A 7672-nucleotide genomic window follows, 5' to 3' on the forward strand; every position below is an offset into this window, starting at 1 on the left:
ATGCTACAGCCCTAGCTACAAAAATCCAGCTAATTTGCTGCTGTCAGATGAACTAATCTGGTCAATGATGGTCAAGATAGTTGAAAAGCTGGACATCCAGGCAATAGATGTACCTTATGCAGTTAAACCATCTGATTAACCATCTGGTAGACCAGCAAAGGCTATGTTTTGGTTCAAGTTTGATGGTTTAGCTACAATTTCCAACTGGACAGTGGGTCCAGCAGTATAAACAACTTGACCAAGCTATTCAACCAGTATAATCAGCAGGGTCATACTGGTCAAATCTGATTATACTGGTTGACCAGTTTGGTTATTGCTCATGCTGGTCAACTATCTTGTTCTTATCTTATCTGAAGTGTGATGTTTATAGCTACATGCATACAAAATGTGATTTGAAATAAATAACAATCTAATTGTAGGAATTTTGGATTTTAATCATCATTTTTAAGGCTGCCTACAGCCTAGCATAAATAAATATGCACGAATAGGTCGGTCTTTCATTCTGTATCACGTATATCATAATAAAACCATGGTAACCGAAAAACTTACTTTTCACTTCCAAAAGACTTGGCGCTGATCTCAGAAGTCCATCTCCTCCCCGTGTCCTCTGCAAACAGCCATTCTGTTGTTGTGGCAAACTTCCATTGTGTTGTGACTGGATTTGCAGCACTTCTGAAGTTGCGTAAGTTTTCCTGAATTTGCACCGGGTTGTGTTGTCATTTGATGAATTTGCTTTGTGTATTTGCGGCACGTTTGTGAAATGTATCACAAGTGTTGTCATTTTGATGAATGTGCTTTATGTATTTACAGCGCGATGGGTCTTCCTGGCAACCGTAGTGGGTGTGGAGCGTGAATCCACCTCCAACTTTGATGTAAATAATTTTTTTTTTCTCTCTTGGGCTTTATGTATATTCTTTAGAAAGGCTCTTCTTTTGCCACATTTTCAATTAAGCGCACATAAAAAAAACACTCACCACATTCTACAACATTTCTTTTGGCCATCGATTAGGAGTGATGTTGGATACTGCCATTCCTGCCATACATACCAGTTTGTTGGAAAACCAAATCAGGTGATTACTGTCGGCCAAACAGCACTAATCTAAATTCTACCAATGCCAAAAGAAGATGACCTTAAGTTGACTGAATAGTGACGAGCAAATGAATCAAGTTTAGACAGACTAACAAACTGGGTATCTGACAAACATAAAATAAGATGTTATTCTAAGTACAATATTCTTCTCGTGAGGGGTTCTAGACTTGTAGTTACTTCTGTTTGAAATGACTCTGCTGAAATCAGTTTTTAACTACTGATCTCAGGGGTGGAATAAGCAGGAAAGGCTCAACAGATGTGTTCATGCAAATTTATAGCTTCTTTGTCTCAGTCTTAGGCTTTGATTGTGTCAGGCATTTACCTCGAGTTACCTTACAAAACATAAATTAATTCAATATAGTACATTAAAAGAACAGAAAGAGGGAAACAAAACAACTGGAACACAAGAGCAAAGTTAAATACTGATATTTGGGGATAGGTGATAATTGTCTTTTAAGCCATAATAGGTTGGAACATTTTTGTCATACTAATTTCACCTGAGCACTTAGTCTACACATTTATAAATACAAAGAAAGAGTTCTTACAAACAATATAAAGCACACTACTAATTTTTCATATATAAACTGGCTTCTCCTACTACTAATTCAGAAGCACTTTGCTTACACAGCTGATGAAAGACCTCAAAAACATTTCATTACTCAAAGACAAAACATTAGAGAATATTCAAGGAAAACAGACAATGGTTCAAGGCAGATATGACTATGCAATATTTCAAACATCTATGTGCAAATGATTTATTTCAAAGCTTAAGGTTTTGATCACAGAAATCAGGAGTGAAAGACAAGTTAGAGAAAATGTTTATTTGAGGATATGCTATTTAATTTGGGAAGTTCATTGTAGGGAAACATTCGGGAAATTAATGTAGTCTATCCTGTCCACATCTTGGTCAAGGCTGGTGAAGCTGCTTCAAGGCTGAGTGGAATCTTGATCCGCATCTAAGTATTTTTCTGTGCTTGGACTGAAATAGTTTACTCCAAGTGCTGAGCCCTTTGGGCGGATCTGAAAAGTGCTGCTCATGGCCTGAGGGCTTGTAATCCGCAGCGTGAGGGTCGCCAAGCATCTCTCTCACCTTGGGTGAGGCGTCCTTGTGTAAGTACTGATAGGGCTTTTTGCCACTGTTGTCACGTATGTTGCAGTTGGCACCATAATCACGCACCAGAACACTCAGGACTGATTCGTGGCTGTGAATAGCAGCCATGTGTAGTGGGGTGTAGCCGTCGTAGCTCTTGATGTTAACGTCAACCCCTGGCCCACCTTGCTGTGAAAGAAGAAGGATCTTGCGCACCATTTCACTGTTTCCTTGTTTAGCAGCCCAGTGAAGTACTGTGAAGCCAGAAATGAAGTTTCTCTTCTCTGCCAGCTTGATGTCCTGGAGCAGAAGCTGGCAGATTTGATCCTGCTGTCCTGCAGCACACTTCACAAGCCACTCATGTTCTCTTGGCCCTAGAGGGAAGATGACTGACTGCTTTGTATCCACACCTGGTTTGGTGTCTTTGTTGATCCTTTTCAGGGCTGGTGAAGCAGGTGCCACAGAGTGCCTCTGCTTGGTCCTGGCTGATCTGTACAAGTCATATCCATCAGTCACTTCACTCAGACATGCTGCCACAGTCCTTTCAGTTCGTTCATGGGCCATCTTCAAATCTGCCGGAGCAAGTATCATTACTTCTGGATATATATAGAACACATATTGTATGTACTACATACAGCCTGATGAGCCTAAAACCTTGTAATAGATTAATAATGCACTAATACTTCAAGTGGTGTTGCATATTTTAAATGAGAGTTTTAGTCACTGCTGATCAGAGGATAAAAGCATTTTCAATACGTCAGTTTTTGTCCCTTATTGTAAAGATTATTTAGTTTACTGTGTTTTTTTATATATGAGATTTAGATTAATCCTTTTAGAAAGGCAAGGCCAAAAAGCAGAAAAAATAATCAAATATCCATACCAACTGTAGGACATTTTTTCCATTCTATCTTCAATTTTTTCAGATTCCACTTCTGCTTTCCTCTTTTGGTTTTCTTTATTAGGTCTCTCCTGGATTCCACCTCCTTTGTATCAATATATTCATTATCGATACCTCCAGCACACCAGCTCCAGAAATGCCTCATTGTTCCATCTGTCCTCTTCAGTGTCTTTCCACAGACTGAGCTGTAAAGGTGTTCATGGGATTCCCCTCATGTGTGACATTATGACACGGGACATATGGGGTTCTAACGTTCCAAGGGTGAAGATGAGTTGTTTTTCTTTGAATTTCCTAATTTAATTGCTGCCATAGCAACAACTGACAATGCAAACAGATATGTCATTAATGCAGCAACTCTAACAGGTTCCGCAACCTGGATTGATTAACCATGTATGGCTCACCACCGGAGACTGTGATACATATAACATTCCAAAGTGTACTTAATTCTGAGCAAAATCTAACTAGCCTCATTACTGCTGAACTATGAGGGCCTGTTTAAAGAGAAATCAGGGAAACTGTACTTTTACATACATATGAAACATTTCCACATAAATAGCCTACTACTTACATTTGTGCATAATAATTTAAACTTGCATATACATGCACTTGCACATTCAATCATTGATGCGTAAACACAGAGTTGCACTATGCTTGTGTGTGTATGAGTGTGGCTGCTGTCACAGAACGTTCGCCTCCCGCGAGTCACAGGGTTTGGCCCGCCACGTGACTTGGGAGTATATGTTTATGGCCATGCCTGCACACACCTGTACCTCATCTTGTTTGTGTATTTAAACCCTTGTTAGTGTGTACAGTATTGTTGATCATTGTTGGTGTAGCCTGTGGATGTCAAGATTAGTCTCGTTATTGTTAAACGTATTCATGTTCATGTTATATGTGAGTGCCGTTATGTTGTATGTAATAAATGTTCGTCCATGTCGATTGAGTCTGTGCATCCTGCTCCCTGCCCTCGGTACTCAGGCCACCTCGTTATAGCTGCGTGTGTGTAAAACAATTTTCAGGGTGCCGGAAGTCATTTCATTGTAACAGCAAGGCAGATATTTAACATGTGTACAGTGTGCATAATAGACAGAGGAAGACTGTTGAACTATTAATATTAGTTATGACAGTTATGACATTTGTGTAATACGTAGTGCTTTCTATCTATAAAGTAGTGCTTCTCTTAATGACAAATGTAACTGTTTTCCCATATATAATTGTGTGCTTTATATTGTTTGTAAAAACTTTTCTTCTCATTTAGAAATATGTGGACTAAGTGATCAGTTTGTCTTATTATTTAATATGCTCAGTCTCACTATTGTTGGCAGATTTCATCACATTATTACGAATGTGGATACGTTATCTTATAATTATAAGTAGTGTGAGATGCGAAGCTAAGTGAATTACATGTGCAGAATTTCTAACAATAGCCTGTTTTGTATAGGCCAGCTAGCTGACCACTCAGTAAAATTAAATGTGATTGCGGAGCTTGTTGCAGGTGAGTCAATTTAATTTGATTTCATTGTGTTTCATTTTTAACTCAGATGCATTAATCTGAACATTTTGTGTTCTAGCTGCAAGCTAACACTGACTGAGGTTCATCGCTGGGTGCTGTTTTTTTTTTTTTTTTGTATTATTGATCAGGAAAAAAGACTACAATGGATGATATGGACGTTTTCTATGTATGACATGGAATTTAAGTATATGAGTGAATGTTACTCTGTAAATGTATAAGAATATGTAGATAAGATTATTATGAGATCATTATTTATAATCAATCGACTACACTATATGACAACAGCTTCCTTTTATTTATATATTTTATTATATTGTTATTATGGAAGAAGTTGTAACATTTACTGGGAGGTGCATGGCAGAGCGAGACATACCTCCTGTGGGCTTGCTAGCTGACCCCTCAGTGAAATTAAATGTGGTTGCTGAAGTTGTTATAGTGTGGAAAATAAAAGGAAACCCCTTTTATGCACAACCTGGTGTGCATCATTGAGTGGGACGGAACACAGAGGTCCCACTAGCTACTATTTTACATTCCCATTCAACCTAATGACATTCTATATAATACAACTCTAGTTTCGAGCTAAATACCTACAATTTGATGATTTATTTCAGATCACATACTTTCAAATAAAACAATAAAGGATTCTGGCACTTATTTTTCTAATGACTGTGAGACATTCTAGATACCACAGCATAAGCAGACGGACAAACCGATTATGGCACATGCTCTTGTCCAACACAAACCTGACATATGATAATTTACATAGTGCTAGTTTCTACTTGAAATGTGTTACAAAGACACCTGTTGTTCTTATTCATTTGGTGCTATTCTGATATGCCTCTACCTTTATTTCCTTGTGTTTGTACTGACTGGGTCTATGAAAGCAGGGAGCAGGCGTGTGTGTCTGTCAAGGCCGTGTGCGTTTGGAAGCGCTCTCAATGTCCGGTTAACTGTAGAGATATTCAAGCCTGGTAAATTGTTGTCAGATATTCAAGCTTCAGTGTTAGACAGCAAACATTCAATTGGCCGAGGTTGTCCTGCAAATTACAAACGTTTAGGTTTACATGACCTCATATGCAATCACAGCTTTATCAAATGAAAATTGAAAAAGAAAGAAAAAATGATGCATTTGGATAGCAGGTCCACATGTGAAGTACAGACTGCATGGATGAGTAAGTCCAAACTGCTGGCATGCATTCTGCTAAAGGCAGTGCGTGCAGGAAAACTGCTATTAGCACGTCCATCGTTTTTGAGGTGATTAACATTACTTTTCTAAGACAGACATCTGTTTTGGACATCTTTTACTTTTAAATCCTATAAATGGTGACCGCTCCATATTATGTGCAGTTATTTAAATCTGGATCTTAAAAACATTTTCCTTTGTGCAGGTTTTGATTAAGGATTACAGGTACAGCATCATTTTGTCTTGGCTGCTCATCCATCAGATAAAAATAAATAGCCTATCAAATAAATAGCAAATACCCGGTGTTGTGCAGTGAGCCCAGTCAGCCAAACCCTCTTTGTGAAACAGAAAATCTCAAGTTTGTTTCAACTCTAAGCCAACTAACTGAGTTTTCACTAAACCTGCTTTCTGATACAGGCCCCTGGTTGTACATTTTTAAGTGTTCTAAGTGTTCACTGACCTTTTTTTGGCCAACAATGTGGATGTTTACTCAATATGCTTACTAACAGACATGATGAGTACAACTGTGAATTTGTGTGTTTTTAATTATTGTTAGACTGTGTTTGTCTATAATTGTGACTTGTGACTTGTGACACAAGGAAAGACCAAGGTAGCTTAAATGCTGTATTATACAAAAACACGCACAAACGCACGCACGCACGCGCACCCGCACACACACACACACACACACACACACACACACACTTTTTTTTTTTTCAATCAATATACTTTAAACTAAATGGACCTCTACAAAATAACACACCTCCATATAATAAATTTGTCACTTAGCTGGTGCATTTGGACCTCACCATGTGTCTCTTGCACAGGCTGGATTTGATCTACTGCACTTGCACATGAACAGTAAAAATATATGAAGATATCTTTTTACTAATTAAAGGAACAAAATAATGGAGCTATACATCACTCCCATTAGTCCATGGACTACCATTAAAGGCTTGACCATTGTGGTCAGATACATGCTCTCTAGACTATATGATGTTTTGGAAATGTCTTTTTAGTACTAATATATGGTAAATATGCATTTCATTTCATTTTCAGTTCACTGCAGTTCATTTAAAGTCACTCAGCAATCAGTCCCATGATATAACGGGTCATTAAACATTGTCAGTTTTTTCCAATTTAAGAATGATCATGAGACAAAAAATCTATACATTTAATTTCAAATGATCTGAAGTAAGTAAACAATTGACAACGCCTGTAACAAAAGATTCAAATAATGTTAAAGGTGTTGAACCTTCATGAATCTGTCCATAGCCATGAGGACTTAGAGGTTCCCGGCATTGGTGGTAGGAAAAGGGCCAAGGACGGATGATGGTGACTGTCTCCATGGATGCACTAAAGCAGAGACTGAAACAGGGTCTTCACTGTGGTCACAACAGCACACATACAGCTCGACATCAGAGCGCCAATCCAGCCATTAAAATGTCTGCAGCAGCCACTTTCCTACATTGAAGTGCCCCACGCCACACGACTGCCTGATATCAGTACCCCACGCCACACGACTTCCTGATATCAGTACCCCACGCCACACGACTGCCTGATATCAGTACCCCACGCCACACGACTGCCTGATATCAGTACCCCACGCCACACGACTGCCTGATATCAGTACCCCACGCCACACGACTGCCTGATATCAGTACCCCACTCCACACGACTGCCTGATATCAGTACCCCACACCACACGACTGCCTGATATCAGTACCCCACGCCACACGACTCCCTGATATCAGTACCCCACGCCACACGACTCCCTGATATCAGTACCCCACGCCACACGACTGCCTGATATCAGTACCCCACGCCACACGACTGCCTGATATCAGTACCCCACACCACACGACTCCCTGATATCAGTACCCCACGCCACACGACTG

Source organism: Electrophorus electricus, chromosome 5 (assembly GCF_013358815.1).
Source record: "Electrophorus electricus isolate fEleEle1 chromosome 5, fEleEle1.pri, whole genome shotgun sequence".
In the NCBI taxonomy this organism is placed as follows: Eukaryota; Metazoa; Chordata; class Actinopteri; order Gymnotiformes; family Gymnotidae; genus Electrophorus; species Electrophorus electricus.